Source organism: Centropristis striata, chromosome 13 (genome assembly GCF_030273125.1).
Source record: "Centropristis striata isolate RG_2023a ecotype Rhode Island chromosome 13, C.striata_1.0, whole genome shotgun sequence".
Lineage (NCBI taxonomy): Eukaryota > Metazoa > Chordata > Actinopteri > Perciformes > Serranidae > Centropristis > Centropristis striata.
The window spans coordinates 12,374,493-12,392,929 of NC_081529.1; the positions used below are offsets into that span (position 1 = coordinate 12,374,493).

Below are 18,437 nucleotides of genomic sequence, written 5' to 3' on the forward strand. Positions count from 1 at the left end.
CGGCTGTGGATGATGGATAACGGACCCACAACTCCTTCTCCAGTCTACAAGGTATGGGTTTGTTTTTTTCCCCATCACAGTGGACACAGACATGGCCTGATAATACAATCTGCTGTCTTAACTACTTCCTTTGAATCATGAAATATTAATTCACAATTGAGTATTTATAATGTATGAATACATTTGGTATTGTGAGTCATCAGGTTCTGAAAATACAGACACCCCCACAGTCCAAGAACAGCTGGATGACCTCTGGACCCACTTGCCCCCGTTCACCAGTTGAAAAGATAAGCTTTTTAAAAAATTCTTCAATTGTTAATTCTGCACAAAGTGATACACAAAACATTGTCTGTATTCCATTTCAACAAACACAAACATGAAATGTATATTTAAATACATGACTTAATGCAAGCCAATCATACTAAACATCATCTTTTTTTTTTTTTAAACCAACCATTGCACACACTTCCATCCAAGGAGAGGTTACATCTTGATGGTAACTTTTTAGATTAACAAAACTTTTGTGATATTTGTAATTGTTGTTGCTGGGGAGGGGGCGGAAAGGGTAAGTCTAAACATTGCATGCAAGAGACCAACACCGGCGTCTCAGGGGAAAGCTATCTGTGTACATAACTATCAATCTACTTGGTTGCTTCAAAATTTTACGATAGTTTTGCAAATCCTGACCCAGAGAGAAGCACATCAAACAAACAAAAAAAGCAATGGTAGATTTTCAAGGCCTTTCAATGACATTAACATTATTTTCAATGACATTCATTGAGCAATTAACGTTAGTTTTATCTTCTAAAACATAACTATAATGACATTCAAATGTAGATTACCATAAACACAATAATAAACAAGTCTCATTGGATAAAATGAAAAATTATTGACATTTCTGAAATGATGGGTTAAACTTCCTTAATAAGCCCGCATTAATAATATATTAATTTCAGGTGAAATATTATTTTTTTTACTTTAAATTCTAATATCATTTAAAGAAATTGATACTATATAGTATTTTTCATATGAAATTATGTAAAAAAAAAGAGAAAAGAAAAGTCTAAATCTAAAAAGTGATCTTCCTCGTCTCACATGGTCTCAGTGGCAGTCGCCGGTTCTCATGGTCTCAGTGGCAGTCGCCGGTTCTCATGGTCTCAGTGGCAGTCGCCGGTTTGCATGGTCTCAGTGGCAGTCGCAGGTTTGCATGGTCTCAGCGGCGGAGCTACTGGTTCACATGGTCTCAGAGGCAGAGTTACTGGTTCACATGGTCACTCAACGACAGAGTCATCGGTTCACATGGTCTCAGCGGCAGAGTTACTGGTTCACATGGTCTCAGTAGCAGTCGCAGGTTCGCATGGTCTCAGTGGCAGTCGCCGGTTTGCATGGTCACAGTGGCAGTCGCCGGTTCGCATGGTCTTAGTGGCAGAGTTACTGGTTTGAATCGTCTCAGAGACAGTTACTGGTTCACATGGTCTCAGCGACAAAGTTACTGGTTCACATGGTCTCAGCGGCAGAGTTACTGGTTCACATGGTCTCAGCGGCAGAGTTACTGGTTCACATGGTCTCAACGACAGAGTCACCGGTTCACATGGTCTCTCAGCGACACAGTCGCCGGTTCGCATGGTCTCGGTGGCAGTCGCCGGTTCGCATGGTCTCAGTAGCAGTCGCAGGTTCGCATGGTCTCAGTGGCAGTCGCCGGTTCGCATGGTCTTAGCGGGAGAGTTACTGATTTGCATGGCCTCACAGGCAGAGTTACTAGTTCACATGGTCTCAGCGACAAAGTTACTGCTTCACATGGTCTCAGCGGCAGAGTTACTGGTCCACATGGTCTCAGCGACAGAGTCACCGGTTCACATGGTCTCTCAGCGACACAGTCGCCGGTTCGCATGGTCTCGATGGCAGTCGCCGGTTCGCATGGTCTCAGTAGCAGTCGCAGGTTCGCATGGTCTCAGTGGCAGTCGCCGGTTCGCATGGTCTTAGCGGGAGAGTTACTGATTTGCATGGCCTCACAGGCAGAGTTACTAGTTCACATGGTCTCAGCGACAAAGTTACTGCTTCACATGGTCTCAGCGGCAGAGTTACTGGTCCACATGGTCTCAGCGACAGAGTCACCGGTTCACATGGTCTCTCAGCGACACAGTCGCCGGTTCGCATGGTCTCGATGGCAGTCGCCGGTTCACATGGTCTCAGTAGCAGTCGCCGGTTCGCATGGTCTCAGTGGCAGTCGCCGGTTCGCATGGTCTTAGCGGGAGAGTTACTGATTTGCATGGCCTCACAGGCAGAGTTACTAGTTCACATGGTCTCAGCGACAAAGTTACTGCTTCACATGGTCTCAGCGGCAGAGTTACTGGTCCACATGGTCTCAGCGACAGAGTCACCGGTTCACATGGTCTCTCAGCGACACAGTTGCCGGTTCGCATGGTCTCGGTGGCAGTCGCCGGTTCACATGGTCTCAGTAGCAGTCGCCGGTTCGCATGGTCTCAGTGGCAGTCGCCGGTTCGCATAGTCTTAGCGGGAGAGTTACTGATTTGCATGGTCTCACAGGCAGAGTTACTGGTTCACATGGTCTCAGCGACAAAGTTACTGCTTCACATGGTCTCAGCGGCAGAGTTACTGGTCCACATGGTCTCAGCGACAGAGTCACCGGTTCACATGGTCTCTCAGCGACACAGTCGCCGGTTCGCATGGTCTCGGTGGCAGTCGCCGGTTCACATGGTCTCAGTAGCAGTCGCCTGTTCGCATGGTCTCAGTGACAGTCGCCGATTCGCATGGTCTTAGCGGGAGAGTTACTGGTTTGCATGGTCTCAGAGGCATAGTTAGTGGTTCACATGGTCTCAGCGACAAAGTTACTGGTTCACATGGTCTCAGCGGCAGAGTTACTGGTTCACATGGTCTCAGCGACAGAGTCACCGGTTCACATGGTCTCTCAGCGACACAGTCGCCGGTTCGCATGGTCTCGGTGGCAGTGGCCGGTTCACATGGTCTCAGTAGCAGTCGCCGGTTCGCATGGTGTCAGTGACAGTCACCGGTTTGCATGGTCTTAGCGGGAGAGTTAGTGGTTTGCATGGTCTCAGAGGCAGAGTTAGTGGTTCACATGGTCTCAGCGACAAAGTTACTGGTTCACATGGTCTCAGCGGCAGAGTTACTGGTTCACATGGTCTCAGCGACAGAGTCACCGGTTCACATGGTCTCTCAGCGACACAGTCGCCGGTTCGCATGGTCTCGGTGGCAGTCGCCGGTTCACATGGTCTCAGTAGCAGTCGCAGGTTCGCATGGTCTCAGTGGCAGAGTTACTGGTTCACATGGTCTCAGAGGCAGTTACTGGTTCACATGGTCTCAGCGACAAAGTTACTGGTTCACATGGTCTCAGCGGCAGAGTTACTGGTTCACATGGTCTCAGCGACAGAGTCACCGGTTCACATGGTCTCTCAGCGACACAGTCGCCGGTTCGCATGGTCTCGGTGGCAGTCGCCGGTTCGCATGGTCTCAGTAGCAGTCGCAGGTTCGCATGGTCTCAGTGGCAGTCGCCAGTTCGCATGGTCTTAGCGGGAGAGTTACTGATTTGCATGGCCTCACAGGCAGAGTTACTAGTTCACATGGTCTCAGCGACAAAGTTACTGCTTCACATGGTCTCAGCGGCAGAGTTACTGGTCCACATGGTCTCAGCGACAGAGTCACCGGTTCACATGGTCTCTCAGCGACACAGTCGCCGGTTCGCATGGTCTCGGTGGCAGTCGCCGGTTCACATGGTCTCAGTAGCAGTCGCCGGTTCGCATGGTCTCAGTGGCAGTCGCCGGTTGGCATAGTCTTAGCGGGAGAGTTACTGATTTGCATGGTCTCACAGGCAGAGTTACTGGTTCACATGGTCTCAGCGACAAAGTTACTGCTTCACATGGTCTCAGCGGCAGAGTTACTGGTTCACATGGTCTCAGCGACAGAGTCACCGGTTCACATGGTCTCTCAGCGACACAGTCGCCGGTTCGCATGGTCTCGGTGGCAGTCGCCGGTTCGCATGGTCTCAGTGACAGTCGCCGATTCGCATGGTCTTAGCGGGAGAGTTACTGGTTTGCATGGTGTCAGAGGCATAGTTAGTGGTTCACATGGTCTCAGCGACAAAGTTACTGGTTCACATGGTCTCAGCGGCAGAGATACTGGTTCACATGGTCTCAGCGACAGAGTCACCGGTTCACATGGTCTCTCAGCGACACAGTCGCCGGTTCGCATGGTCTCGGTGGCAGTGGCCGGTTCACATGGTCTCAGTAGCAGTCGCCGGTTCGCATGGTGTCAGTGACAGTCACCGGTTTGCATGGTCTTAGCGGGAGAGTTAGTGGTTTGCATGGTCTCAGAGGCAGAGTTAGTGGTTCACATGGTCTCAGCGACAAAGTTACTGGTTCACATGGTCTCAGCGGCAGAGTTACTGGTTCACATGGTCTCAGCGACAGAGTCACCGGTTCACATGGTCTCTCAGCGACACAGTCGCCGGTTCGCATGGTCTCGGTGGCAGTCGCCGGTTCACATGGTCTCAGTAGCAGTCGCAGGTTCGCATGGTCTCAGTGGCAGAGTTACTGGTTCGCATGGTCTCAGAGGCAGTTACTGGTTCACATGGTCTCAGCGACAAAGTTACTGGTTCACATGGTCTCAGCGGCAGAGTTACTGGTTCACATGGTCTCAGCGACAGAGTCACCGGTTCACATGGTCTCTCAGCGACACAGTCGCCGGTTCGCATGGTCTCGGTGGCAGTCGCCGGTTCGCATGGTCTCAGTAGCAGTCGCAGGTTCGCATGGTCTCAGTGGCAGTCGCCGGTTCGCATGGTCTTAGCGGGAGAGTTACTGATTTGCATGGCCTCACAGGCAGAGTTACTAGTTCACATGGTCTCAGCGACAAAGTTACTGCTTCACATGGTCTCAGCGGCAGAGTTACTGGTCCACATGGTCTCAGCGACAGAGTCACCGGTTCACATGGTCTCTCAGCGACACAGTCGCCGGTTCGCATGGTCTCGGTGGCAGTCGCCGGTTCACATGGTCTCAGTAGCAGTCGCCGGTTCGCATGGTCTCAGTGGCAGTCGCCGGTTGGCATAGTCTTAGCGGGAGAGTTACTGATTTGCATGGTCTCACAGGCAGAGTTACTGGTTCACATGGTCTCAGCGACAAAGTTACTGCTTCACATGGTCTCAGCGGCAGAGTTACTGGTTCACATGGTCTCAGCGACAGAGTCACCGGTTCACATGGTCTCTCAGCGACACAGTCGCCGGTTCGCATGGTCTCGGTGGCAGTCGCCGGTTCACATGGTCTCAGTAGCAGTCGCCTGTTCGCATGGTCTCAGTGACAGTCGCCGATTCGCATGGTCTTAGCGGGAGAGTTACTGGTTTGCATGGTCTCAGAGGCATAGTTAGTGGTTCACATGGTCTCAGCGACAAAGTTACTGGTTCACATGGTCTCAGCGGCAGAGTTACTGGTTCACATGGTCTCAGCGACAGAGTCACCGGTTCACATGGTCTCTCAGCGACACAGTCGCCGGTTCGCATGGTCTCGGTGGCAGTGGCCGGTTCACATGGTCTCAGTAGCAGTCGCCGGTTCGCATGGTGTCAGTGACAGTCACCGGTTTGCATGGTCTTAGCGGGAGAGTTAGTGGTTTGCATGGTCTCAGAGGCAGAGTTAGTGGTTCACATGGTCTCAGCGACAAAGTTACTGGTTCACATGGTCTCAGCGGCAGAGTTACTGGTTCACATGGTCTCAGCGACAGAGTCACCGGTTCACATGGTCTCTCAGCGACACAGTCGCCGGTTCGCATGGTCTCGGTGGCAGTCGCCGGTTCACATGGTCTCAGTAGCAGTCGCAGGTTCGCATGGTCTCAGTGGCAGAGTTACTGGTTCGCATGGTCTCAGAGGCAGTTACTGGTTCACATGGTCTCAGCGACAAAGTTACTGGTTCACATGGTCTCAGCGGCAGAGTTACTGGTTCACATGGTCTCAGCGACAGAGTCACCGGTTCACATGGTCTCTCAGCGACACAGTCGCCGGTTCGCATGGTCTCGGTGGCAGTCGCCGGTTCGCATGGTCTCAGTAGCAGTCGCAGGTTCGCATGGTCTCAGTGGCAGTCGCCGGTTCGCATGGTCTTAGCGGGAGAGTTACTGATTTGCATGGCCTCACAGGCAGAGTTACTAGTTCACATGGTCTCAGCGACAAAGTTACTGCTTCACATGGTCTCAGCGGCAGAGTTACTGGTCCACATGGTCTCAGCGACAGAGTCACCGGTTCACATGGTCTCTCAGCGACACAGTCGCCGGTTCGCATGGTCTCGGTGGCAGTCGCCGGTTCACATGGTCTCAGTAGCAGTCGCCGGTTCGCATGGTCTCAGTGGCAGTCGCCGGTTGGCATAGTCTTAGCGGGAGAGTTACTGATTTGCATGGTCTCACAGGCAGAGTTACTGGTTCAAATGGTCTCAGCGACAAAGTTACTGCTTCACATGGTCTCAGCGGCAGAGTTACTGGTTCACATGGTCTCAGCGACAGAGTCACCGGTTCACATGGTCTCTCAGCGACACAGTCGCCGGTTCGCATGGTCTCGGTGGCAGTCGCCGGTTCACATGGTCTCAGTAGCAGTCGCCTGTTCGCATGGTCTCAGTGACAGTCGCCGATTCGCATGGTCTTAGCGGGAGAGTTACTGATTTGCATGGTCTCAGAGGCATAGTTAGTGGTTCACATGGTCTCAGCGACAATGTTACTGGTTCACATGGTCTCAGCGGCAGAGTTACTGGTTCACATGGTCTCAGCGACAGAGTCACCGGTTCACATGGTCTCTCAGCGACACAGTCGCCGGTTCACATGGTCTCGGTGGCAGTCGCCGGTTCACATGGTCTCAGTAGCAGTCGCAGGTTCGCATGGTCTCAGTGGCAGAGTTACTGGTTCGCATGGTCTCAGAGGCAGTTACTGGTTCACATGGTCTCAGCGACAAAGTTACTGGTTCACATGGTCTCAGCGGCAGAGTTACTGGTTCACATGGTCTCAGCGACAGAGTCACCGGTTCACATGGTCTCTCAGCGACACAGTCGCCGGTTCGCATGGTCTCGGTGGCAGTGGCCGGTTCACATGGTCTCAGTAGCAGTCGCCGGTTCGCATGGTGTCAGTGACAGTCACCGGTTTGCATGGTCTTAGCGGGAGAGTTAGTGGTTTGCATGGTCTCAGAGGCAGAGTTCGTGGTTCACATGGTCTCAGCGACAAAGTTACTGGTTCACATGGTCTCAGCGGCAGAGTTACTGGTTCACATGGTCTCAGCGACAGAGTCACCGGTTCACATGGTCTCTCAGCGACACAGTCGCCGGTTCGCATGGTCTCGGTGGCAGTCGCCGGTTCACATGGTCTCAGTAGCAGTCGCAGGTTCGCATGGTCTCAGTGGCAGAGTTACTGGTTCGCATGGTCTCAGAGGCAGTTACTGGTTCACATGGTCTCAGCGATAAAGTTACTGGTTCACATGGTCTCAGCGGCAGAGTTACTGGTTCACATGGTCTCAGCGACAGAGTCACCGGTTCACATGGTCTCTCAGCGACACAGTCGCCGGTTCGCATGGTCTCGGTGGCAGTCGCCGGTTCGCATGGTCTCAGTAGCAGTCGCAGGTTCGCATGGTCTCAGTGGCAGTCTCCGGTTCGCATGGTCTTAGCGGGAGAGTTACTGATTTGCATGGCCTCACAGGCAGAGTTACTAGTTCACATGGTCTCAGCGACAAAGTTACTGCTTCACATGGTCTCAGCGGCAGAGTTACTGGTCCACATGGTCTCAGCGACAGAGTCACCGGTTCACATGGTCTCTCAGCGACACAGTCGCCGGTTCGCATGGTCTCGGTGGCAGTCGCCGGTTCACATGGTCTCAGTAGCAGTCGCCGGTTCGCATGGTCTCAGTGGCAGTCGCCGGTTGGCATAGTCTTAGCGGGAGAGTTACTGATTTGCATGGTCTCACAGGCAGAGTTACTGGTTCACATGGTCTCAGCGACAAAGTTACTGCTTCACATGGTCTCAGCGGCAGAGTTACTGGTTCACATGGTCTCAGCGACAGAGTCACCGGTTCACATGGTCTCTCAGCGACACAGTCGCCGGTTCGCATGGTCTCGGTGGCAGTCGCCGGTTCACATGGTCTCAGTAGCAGTCGCCTGTTCGCATGGTCTCAGTGACAGTCGCCGATTCGCATGGTCTTAGCGGGAGAGTTACTGGTTTGCATGGTCTCAGAGGCATAGTTAGTGGTTCACATGGTCTCAGCGACAAAGTTACTGGTTCACATGGTCTCAGCGGCAGAGTTACTGGTTCACATGGTCTCAGCGACAGAGTCACCGGTTCACATGGTCTCTCAGCGACACAGTCGCCGGTTCGCATGGTCTCGGTGGCAGTGGCCGGTTCACATGGTCTCAGTAGCAGTCGCCGGTTCGCATGGTGTCAGTGACAGTCACCGGTTTGCATGGTCTTAGCGGGAGAGTTAGTGGTTTGCATGGTCTCAGAGGCAGAGTTAGTGGTTCACATGGTCTCAGCGACAAAGTTACTGGTTCACATGGTCTCAGCGGCAGAGTTACTGGTTCACATGGTCTCAGCGACAGAGTCACCGGTTCACATGGTCTCTCAGCGACACAGTCGCCGGTTCGCATGGTCTCGGTGGCAGTCGCCGGTTCACATGGTCTCAGTAGCAGTCGCAGGTTCGCATGGTCTCAGTGGCAGAGTTACTGGTTCGCATGGTCTCAGAGGCAGTTACTGGTTCACATGGTCTCAGCGACAAAGTTACTGGTTCACATGGTCTCAGCGGCAGAGTTACTGGTTCACATGGTCTCAGCGACAGAGTCACCGGTTCACATGGTCTCTCAGCGACACAGTCGCCGGTTCGCATGGTCTCGGTGGCAGTCGCCGGTTCGCATGGTCTCAGTAGCAGTCGCAGGTTCGCATGGTCTCAGTGGCAGTCGCCGGTTCGCATGGTCTTAACGGGAGAGTTACTGATTTGCATGGCCTCACAGGCAGAGTTACTAGTTCACATGGTCTCAGCGACAGAGTCACCGGTTCACATGGTCTCTCAGCGACACAGTCGCCGGTTCGCATGGTCTCGGTGGCAGTCGCCGGTTCACATGGTCTCAGTAGCAGTCGCAGGTTCGCATGGTCTCAGTGGCAGAGTTACTGGTTCGCATGGTCTCAGAGGCAGAGTTACTGGTCCACATGGTCTCAGCGACAGAGTCACCGGTTCACATGGTCTCTCAGCGACACAGTCGCCGGTTCGCATGGTCTCGGTGGCAGTCGCCGGTTCACATGGTCTCAGTAGCAGTCGCCGGTTCGCATGGTCTCAGTGGCAGTCGCCGGTTGGCATAGTCTTAGCGGGAGAGTTACTGATTTGCATGGTCTCACAGGCAGAGTTACTGCTTCACATGGTCTCAGCGGCAGAGTTACTGGTTCACATGGTCTCAGCGACAGAGTCACCGGTTCACATGGTCTCTCAGCGACACAGTCGCCGGTTCGCATGGTCTCGGTGGCAGTCGCCGGTTCACATGGTCTCAGTAGCAGTCGCCTGTTCGCATGGTCTCAGTGACAGTCGCCGATTCGCATGGTCTTAGCGGGAGAGTTACTGGTTTGCATGGTCTCAGAGGCATAGTTAGTGGTTCACATGGTCTCAGCGACAAAGTTACTGGTTCACATGGTCTCAGCGGCAGAGTTACTGGTTCACATGGTCTCAGCGACAGAGTCACCGGTTCACATGGTCTCTCAGCGACACAGTCGCCGGTTCGCATGGTCTCGGTGGCAGTCGCCGGTTCGCATGGTCTCAGTAGCAGTCGCAGGTTCGCATGGTCTCAGTGGCAGTCGCCGGTTCGCATGGTCTTAGCGGGAGAGTTACTGATTTGCATGGCCTCACAGGCAGAGTTACTAGTTCACATGGTCTCAGCGACAAAGTTACTGCTTCACATGGTCTCAGCGGCAGAGTTACTGGTCCACATGGTCTCAGCGACAGAGTCACCGGTTCACATGGTCTCTCAGCGACACAGTCGCCGGTTCGCATGGTCTCGGTGGCAGTCGCCGGTTCACATGGTCTCAGTAGCAGTCGCCGGTTCGCATGGTCTCAGTGGCAGTCGCCGGTTGGCATAGTCTTAGCGGGAGAGTTACTGATTTGCATGGTCTCACAGGCAGAGTTACTGGTTCACATGGTCTCAGCGACAAAGTTACTGCTTCACATGGTCTCAGCGGCAGAGTTACTGGTTCACATGGTCTCAGCGACAGAGTCACCGGTTCACATGGTCTCTCAGCGACACAGTCGCCGGTTCACATGGTCTCGGTGGCAGTCGCCGGTTCACATGGTCTCAGTAGCAGTCGCCTGTTTGCATGGTCTCAGTGACAGTCACCGATTCGCATGGTCTTAGCGGGAGAGTTACTGATTTGCATGGTCTCAGAGGCATAGTTAGTGGTTCACATGGTCTCAGCGACAATGTTACTGGTTCACATGGTCTCAGCGGCAGAGTTACTGGTTCACATGGTCTCAGCGACAGAGTCACCGGTTCACATGGTCTCTCAGTGACACAGTCGCCGGTTCGCATGGTCTCGGTGGCAGTCGCCGGTTCACATGGTCTCAATAGCAGTCGCAGGTTCGCATGGTCTCAGTGGCAGAGTTACTGGTTCGCATGTCTCAGAGGCAGTTACTGCTTCACATGGTCTCAGCGACAAAGTTACTGGTTCACATGGTCTCAGCGGCAGAGTTACTGGTTCACATGGTCTCAGCGACAGAGTCACCGGTTCACATGGTCTCTCAGCGACACAGTCGCCGGTTCGCATGGTCTCGGTGGCAATCGCCGGTTCGCATGGTCTCAGTAGCAGTCGCAGGTTCGCATGGTCTCAGTGGCAGTCGCCGGTTCGCATGGTCTTAGCGGGAGAGTTACTGATTTGCATGGCCTCACAGGCAGAGTTACTAGTTCACATGGTCTCAGCGACAAAGTTACTGCTTCACATGGTCTCAGCGGCAGAGTTACTGGTCCACATGGTCTCAGCGACAGAGTCACCGGTTCACATGGTCTCTCAGCGACACAGTCGCCGGTTCGCATGGTCTCGGTGGCAGTCGCCGGTTCACATGGTCTCAGTAGCAGTCGCCGGTTCGCATGGTCTCAGTGGCAGTCGCCGGTTGGCATAGTCTTAGCGGGAGAGTTACTGATTTGCATGGTCTCACAGGCAGAGTTACTGGTTCACATGGTCTCAGCGACAAAGTTACTGCTTCACATGGTCTCAGCGGCAGAGTTACTGGTTCACATGGTCTCAGCGACAGAGTCACCGGTTCACATGGTCTCTCAGCGACTAAGTCACCGGTTCGCATGGTCTCGGTGGCAGTCACCGGTTCGCATGGTCTCAGTAGCAGTCGCAGGTTCGCATGGTCTCAGTGGCAGTCACCGGTTCGCATGGTCTTAGCGGGAGAGTTACTGATTTGCATGGCCTCACAGGCAGAGTTACTAGTTCACATGGTCTCAGCGACAAAGTTACTGCTTCACATGGTCTCAGCGGCAGAGTTACTGGTCCACATGGTCTCAGCGACAGAGTCACCGGTTCACATGGTCTCTCAGCGACACAGTTGCCGGTTCGCATGGTCTCGGTGGCAGTCGCCGGTTCGCCCGTTCTCGGTGGCAGTCGCCGGTTCGCATGGTCTCAGTAGCAGTCGCTGGTTCGCATGGAGTTACTGTTTCACATGGTATCAGCGGCAGAGTTACTGGTTCACATGGTCTCAGCTCTGTGCTGAATTGATGCGCCGTGCTCCATCGTCCGTCAAAAATAGAAGCTCTGCGCAAGTTTTGCCAGGGCTGATGGATGGCGGCGCGACGACGGACTCACTACGCGGCGGATCTGGAGTCGGTGGAACCTCACACAGTGATTATAATTAATGCATATTGGCTCCGCCGACGGATCTGCAGCCATTATGCATGCAGTGGAATTTAGGGGTAACAGGATACATAATTTTGTTGGTGAGTGACTTGGACACCCTCTCTTCTGTAAAGTTCAACCGAATGGGTGTAATACTCCATAAATACAACAGAGTACACATTACCTCTGCAAGTCTATGGGAAAGAGCCCATGAAATCCGGGGTCTTTCTGAAGCTGCAATTTCCCTGCTTTTCTTAATTTGTATTATTAGCAGAGCTGAGCCCAATCAACACCTATATACCAAAGCACTGTTTTATAGGTCTTGTATTTTTCGAAGATATCCTGATATTGAATTCTCATTAAACATTCCAGGAAGGAGTTCTCAGAGACATCCTGGTATGTAGACTTGCTAGAATGTTTCATCTGAAGGAGTTCCAAGATGGCACAGTGGATGGCAGCTTCAAAACATGGATCACCTCGTTCCACGACGCTGGACTGCACTATGAGAGGGCACGAATATCAAGCCTTTGTGGGATCACTATGAACGCCCTAAGGCGAAAAGCTGGGACAGATCTTTCCGGCAATATAGCGGGACATTTGCAGGACGGCACTATGAAAGAGGCTTCTTTGCCTTCTGTGATATCTGACTTCCAGCGCCGACAAAGTGACCGATATCTGTAAGTCAATACCCCAATCCTCATGTCTTTGCACTGACTCCCTGTTAATTTTCGTATTGATCTTAAGATTTTCTTGTTTTTTAAAGCTTTGAATGGACTGACCCCATAGTACATCAAGGACCTCATCCAAATCTATACTCCATCGCTCAAATTGAGGTCCGAGGGCCAGCTCCAGCCCGTGGTGCCTAGAGCGAGATTTAAAACCAGGGGGGACCGGGCTTTCTCTGTGATGGGCCCCAGGCTTTGGAATGCCCTCCCCCTCCATGTCCCAACAGTCCCCACGGTGGAGTGCTTTAAGTCTCGTCTTAAGACCCATTTTTATTCCCTGGCTTTTTAACTTTGCATGAATTTTGTGGTCCTCTGTGTCTTTTATTTCTTTGACTACTTCAAACTATGTCTTTTATTTATTTTACTATCTGTTTGATTTTATTGTTTTATTTATAGCATCATTTTAGAGTAATACACTTATTATTTATTGCTGATTGTTATATGGAAATGTTTGTTTTATTGTTGATTCTATGTACAGCGCTTTGGAGATGTTTTTGTTGTTTAAATGTGCTATACAAATAAAGTGGATTGGATTGAAGTAAAATCATGTAGAGTGGTTGTATTACTGCAGTAACCTCCTCATAGACACTGTGTAGCTTAAGGCTACAAGAAGTTATTTCTTCCTGTAGCCGGTGGATTATCTCAGCCATGGGGGACAGAACCTAATGTATATCTTTAAGAGTTTTGAGTGATGCTGTTGTAGCCATTTCATAGTGTCTCTAAGCTGATCTCTAAGGTACTCTGTATTTTGGACTAAAAACTCCTTTGTATTCCGGTATCCATGTTCCTGACTGTCATTAATGTGTGATGTCTGATTTCATGTGTGATTTCCATCAGAGGTTGATTTATATATCTGTTCCTTTTCAATTTTCATGTCCCACACCATTACTTCTACTGCAATTCTTCCAAGGGACAGGAGGTTACAACTGAGAAGTTAGAGAGTCACCATCACATAAATAAATATCAATTAGAGCCATTGTGTTTGAGCGAACCTTTCATTCCCGGGGTCTGAAGAATTCAATATGTTCTTGTGGCTACCACCACAGGGAGCCTGTTGTCCAGGGCAGCTATTCTCAAACTTGGGGTTCCGACCCCAATTGGGGTCGCGAGATGATTTCTGGGGGTTGCCAAATCATTTTGGAAGTCAGCTCTGTCTCCACTGTGTTAAAGTGTTCATGTGTTTTAGTCTTTTTGGTAATTTTGTAATTTTTTTTTTGTCATTTTGTGTCTATTTGTGGTCATTTTTTGTCATTTTGTAGTCAATTTGAGTCCCTTTTTGCTTAATTTAATGTAATTTTTTGGTCATTTTATGTCTTTTTTATGTCTTTTTTTTTATCATTTTGTGTCATTTTGAGGTCAATTTGATTCTTTTTTGGGTAATTTTGTGACAAATCCCAAAGTAGCAAGTTATTACTTTCCAAGGAGTCTCTGGCTTGAAGCTGACTGTTGCACACTCAGGAGGTCAGAATGGACCTTTAAACTGATAGCAAAGGACTTAGATTAAAACTAACAATAAAATATAAAAAAAATATATAAATGCACAGACAGAGAGATGTTTTAGTTGTTCTCTGCTTCATTATTTGTCCAAAATTTGTCGCATCAACTGAGTTTGTATGATCTGAACTGTGAGATTCTGTTCAGTGAGGGGGGGTCACAGACAACATGCATGTTAAATTTGGGGGTCGCGACTCAAAAAGGTTGAGAACTACTGGTCCAGGGTATGGTAAATTACACAGCTATCTTTTTTTGCAGAGTATTTAAAGAAGAAAGTCAATGAATGCCAGATTCCTATTGGCTTAACAAGGGAGAGTTGACTGGGGTGTGGATTTTGAACATTAAAATATAGGCTGTGTCCCAAAGTCTAGGAAGGATGCTCAAACGGCTGGATTTGAAGGACACTACGTCATCGACATCCGCCGAAGGACTGTCCCAATGTCGAGGATGCTCCGGAGGACAGAGTCCTTCTTTTGCCCAAATTCCGAGGATGCATGTGTGTATCCTCCGTGCGCTCCGACTACCCATAAAGCATTGCGCACACCGGTCTACCGGGAGATTTAAAAATGGCGAGCGTAGAAACAGCGACGCCGGCGGCGCAATATGCATTTAAATATGTAGATATTTTCAGTTTACACTGAATGTTATCACATAACTTACAAAACGTGTGTTCAAAGTCAAGCAAAAACATATGAATAAGCATATGCCAGAATATTAAGCTTAAAGATAATAAACGTCATCTTGATACATTGCCGGGTAAGTTAATTAATGCCGTCTCAGTCGCTAAAGTTATTGTTTATTAATTTATATGTGTCCGATGATGATGTACTATGTGCAACTGTGCCATTCAGAAAGTTATCCATTTCTTTATTATGTTTACAGGGACCGAAAGTCCGCCATTATCCGTTATTTTTATTTATAAATAACTGTTATTGTACTGTACTGTAAAATAAAAAATAAAAAATCACAGAACATATTTCCATGATGAATTATGCGCTGCTGCATTCATGGCACTAAGTAGCGGCCGAATTCAGCCAGGATCACTTAAATATTCAGGTTTAATCCACTTTATGGTTTTTACTTGATAAATCGTGGAGATTCAACCTTAAAGCACCTTCTTCCATTTTCACAAATATGTGTCAGAGTGCTGATGCCGGAGACACATTCATGTCGTGAACTGATTTTGAAATTGCGGCGCTGAATTTATTTATTTATTTTTTATTAAACTGATAAGAACAGATACTACACTTGATCTTAGCCAAAGGGCCGAGAGCGGCGCTGAAGTTAAGCAGGACGTCCAATTACGCAATGACGCACAGCTGCACACTCCGAAGGCTGTCCCATTTGTGCATTACACCAGTCAAAGGAAGGACTCTTGCCTTGCCTTCGGAGGACCCGACTCTGAAGGAAGGATCCTACCAAGGAAGGATCCTTGACATTGGGACACAACCATAGACTCAAATAAAGCAGACAATTTTTATGGCAGATTGCCACACATCGGCTACTGCAAGCAAAAGTGGCCCAAATCTGTTTGTTTGTTTTTTTGCTTATATGTATCTGTTTTTGTTTTGTTTTGTACAGTATGCAGCACAGATCACATGGAGTCAAATTTTTTTTCAAATCAGAACCGGGTCTCTTTGTGATCCTAAATCGGATATATTTCTGATGTTTTCCAATGCGACCTCAGGCTGAACAGTCATGTCGCATTTCACAGTGGTCACAATTCAGGACTGTAAGTTCACACGCAGTCTGATATGAACCACATTTATAAAACAATGTGAACACGGCTGTGAACGGCTGGCAGCTCAATCTTAAACAGTACAAGTTAACACTGGCGTGAGACAACAGAAAGTCTAAAGGGCGGTGTTGTGTCCTTACTGGTTTCCACACTAACTGGTTGCCGTAGGCAATGATCTGCGCATTTTCTGTTACGCATGAGCTGTCCGTGGTACTGAACCCACTTGCTGTTAATGTGAGAATTCTGTCTGATGCAGGCCTATGTTATGCTGTACGTTGACAACTTATCTACCGTTTAATACTGTAAGAAATAAAGCATGAAAATCATAAAAATCTAAGTGCAATCAGCACTTGTAGGAAGGTGGGTGGCACTGCATTTCTGTGTCATGTGCTATAGTTGAGCCGCAAATATAACGACCACCCATGTCCGACTGGTCCCTCCTCCGCCCTACATCATCATAAACAACACAACGCAGAGTTCCAGGGTGTGGAGAGGCTCATCCCACATGGGCTGGGTTACAAATACATTTATTTCCTTTCTTACATACATGTTCATATTTTTTTGTAACAAAATATGTTTTTATCATACTTGGCAGGGTGGGCCAGTGATTAAAATGGGCGGGCCCTTTGCTGGCTACGTGTCTGGCCTACAGATCTCCAGAAAATTATCTCATTATCTCGAGAAAACAAATGAAATTAACTCGTTGTCATGAGAAAAAAATATATGAATGCATGGCCGTTCACCTAATAAGATAAGATATCTATCTACCCACCCTAGAAGAAGCAGCAAAAACTATGTAAGACAACCTGTTATTGTCGAGGGCAGGGATTCCCAAAGTGTGGTGCATGCACCCCTGGGGGTGCGCGAGCTGCCGCTAGGGGGTGTGCGAGATGAAAAATGTAATGGCGGTCTGATAATAACACAATTAAATTTTTTCCCCCCACACAATAAAGAAGTGAAAATTAACATTTCCTTTGTAAAATGTAAAATCAAAAACTGTAATATTAATTAATAAATAAATGCAGGCTATTCTAAATGCACTTCATCTTCAAATGAAGTATGTAGAAGAAGTTATCTTCTTCCATTTTTCCAACCTGTGTTATGATAGATGATTATGATGAAGATACGATTATGACGGGTTGTTCAGCTCCACGCTCATTTAAACTTGCTGCAATTTTTGTTCAACGAGGCTCAAAATATTATAACATTTTCCCCAACTTATGTGCTTTCTGCCTCTGATCCTGAGCCTGTCATCATCCTCTTTGCTCTTAAAAGTGTAAACTTGCGCATAACTTTGTTGCATTATATTGAAACTGTGTTCAGGTTAATTCAAATGCGAGACCGCATTGTTGTGATGGTGATTATTTTATTATATGTGTTCTCATTTAAGCATGATTAAACATGCCGCCTTTAATATGGCTATGAAAAAGCTTATTGCATTTTTTTTTTTTGAAGGTGTGGGGGATTGGGGGTGCGTCAACACGGTTGGGACATAGAAGGAGGTGCGCAGCTAAAAATGTTTGGGAACCGCTGAGTTAGAGTAAAGATGTCTGTGTTGGGGGGGGGGGGGGGCTTTGGTAGTTAAGCAACCAGGTGGCCAGGTGGAGTCGACCAATCAGAGCAGAGCAATCAACTGAAATTAACTGACGGTGGAGACAGTTCCGCCACACTGAGCAGCCAGAGGTCGACAAACTGGAAATTCTGGCCTCGAACAGAAAGCATTTTTGGCAAAACCATAATACCTATCATTGATCCGACTTCACTTTGAGCGTCCGGAGTTCTTCCTGAACATCTACATATGTTTTTTTTTTTTATGAAAGATGAAAAAATAGCTTTGTTAGAGCGATCTAAAAAAAACTGTTAGATCTCCTTTTTTAGAAATCTTACTGCGTTTTTAATATGGAAGCCAATAAGGCAGTTGGTGCGTGTTGGTGGCGCTTTTGTGTGTCCTATGCCCAAACTATAACTCTGACAGCTTTACTAGAGGATTGTGAGTGAGAGGACAAATTTTCCGACGTTCCTATGTATAAATTATTTCTGTAGAGTGAAATTTGCGGCCTGGAGCGCAGTTTTCAAATTTATTTTTTGACAAATCTTCCTCTCCCTCTACACTCTGCTTGATGACATCACCACTCTTGACTCTCCATCGGGCAGCTGTTCTCAACCTTGGGGTTGAGAGAGAACAATTGGGGTCGTGAGATGGTTTCTGGGGGTCGAGAAATCATTTTGGAAGTCAGCTCTGTCTCCACTGTGTTAAAGTGTTAATGTGTTTTAGTCTTTTTGGTCAATTTGTGTCTTTTTTGGTAATTGTGTGTCTTTTTTGGGTGATTTTGTGTCTTTTTTGATCATTTGGTGGTCAATTTGTGTCTTTTTTTGGTCATTTTGTTTCCTTTTTTTGGTCATTTTGTGTCTTTTTTGGTCATTTTGTGTCTTTTTGGTCAATATGTGTCTTTTTTTGGTCATTTTGTGTCTTGTTTAGTCATTTTGTGTCTTTTTTTGGTCATTTTGTTTTCTTTTTTCGGTCATTTTGTGTCTTGTTTAGTCATTTTGTTTCCTTTTTTGGTCATTTTGTGTCTTTTTTTGGTAATTGTGTGTCCTTTTTGGTCATTTTGTGTCTTTTTGGTG

The 18,437-nt window shown here is 48.6% G+C and overlaps 1 non-coding gene across 1 annotated transcript; it reads right to left on the reverse strand.

Moving 5' to 3' along the window:
• Positions 1–15,167: 15,167 nt before the first annotated feature.
• LOC131984196 (U2 spliceosomal RNA) lies at positions 15,168–15,354 on the reverse strand. The gene has a single exon (XR_009395541.1). It is a non-coding gene; the product is annotated as a U2 spliceosomal RNA (small nuclear RNA).
• Between the last annotated feature and the right edge of the window lie 3,083 nt (positions 15,355–18,437).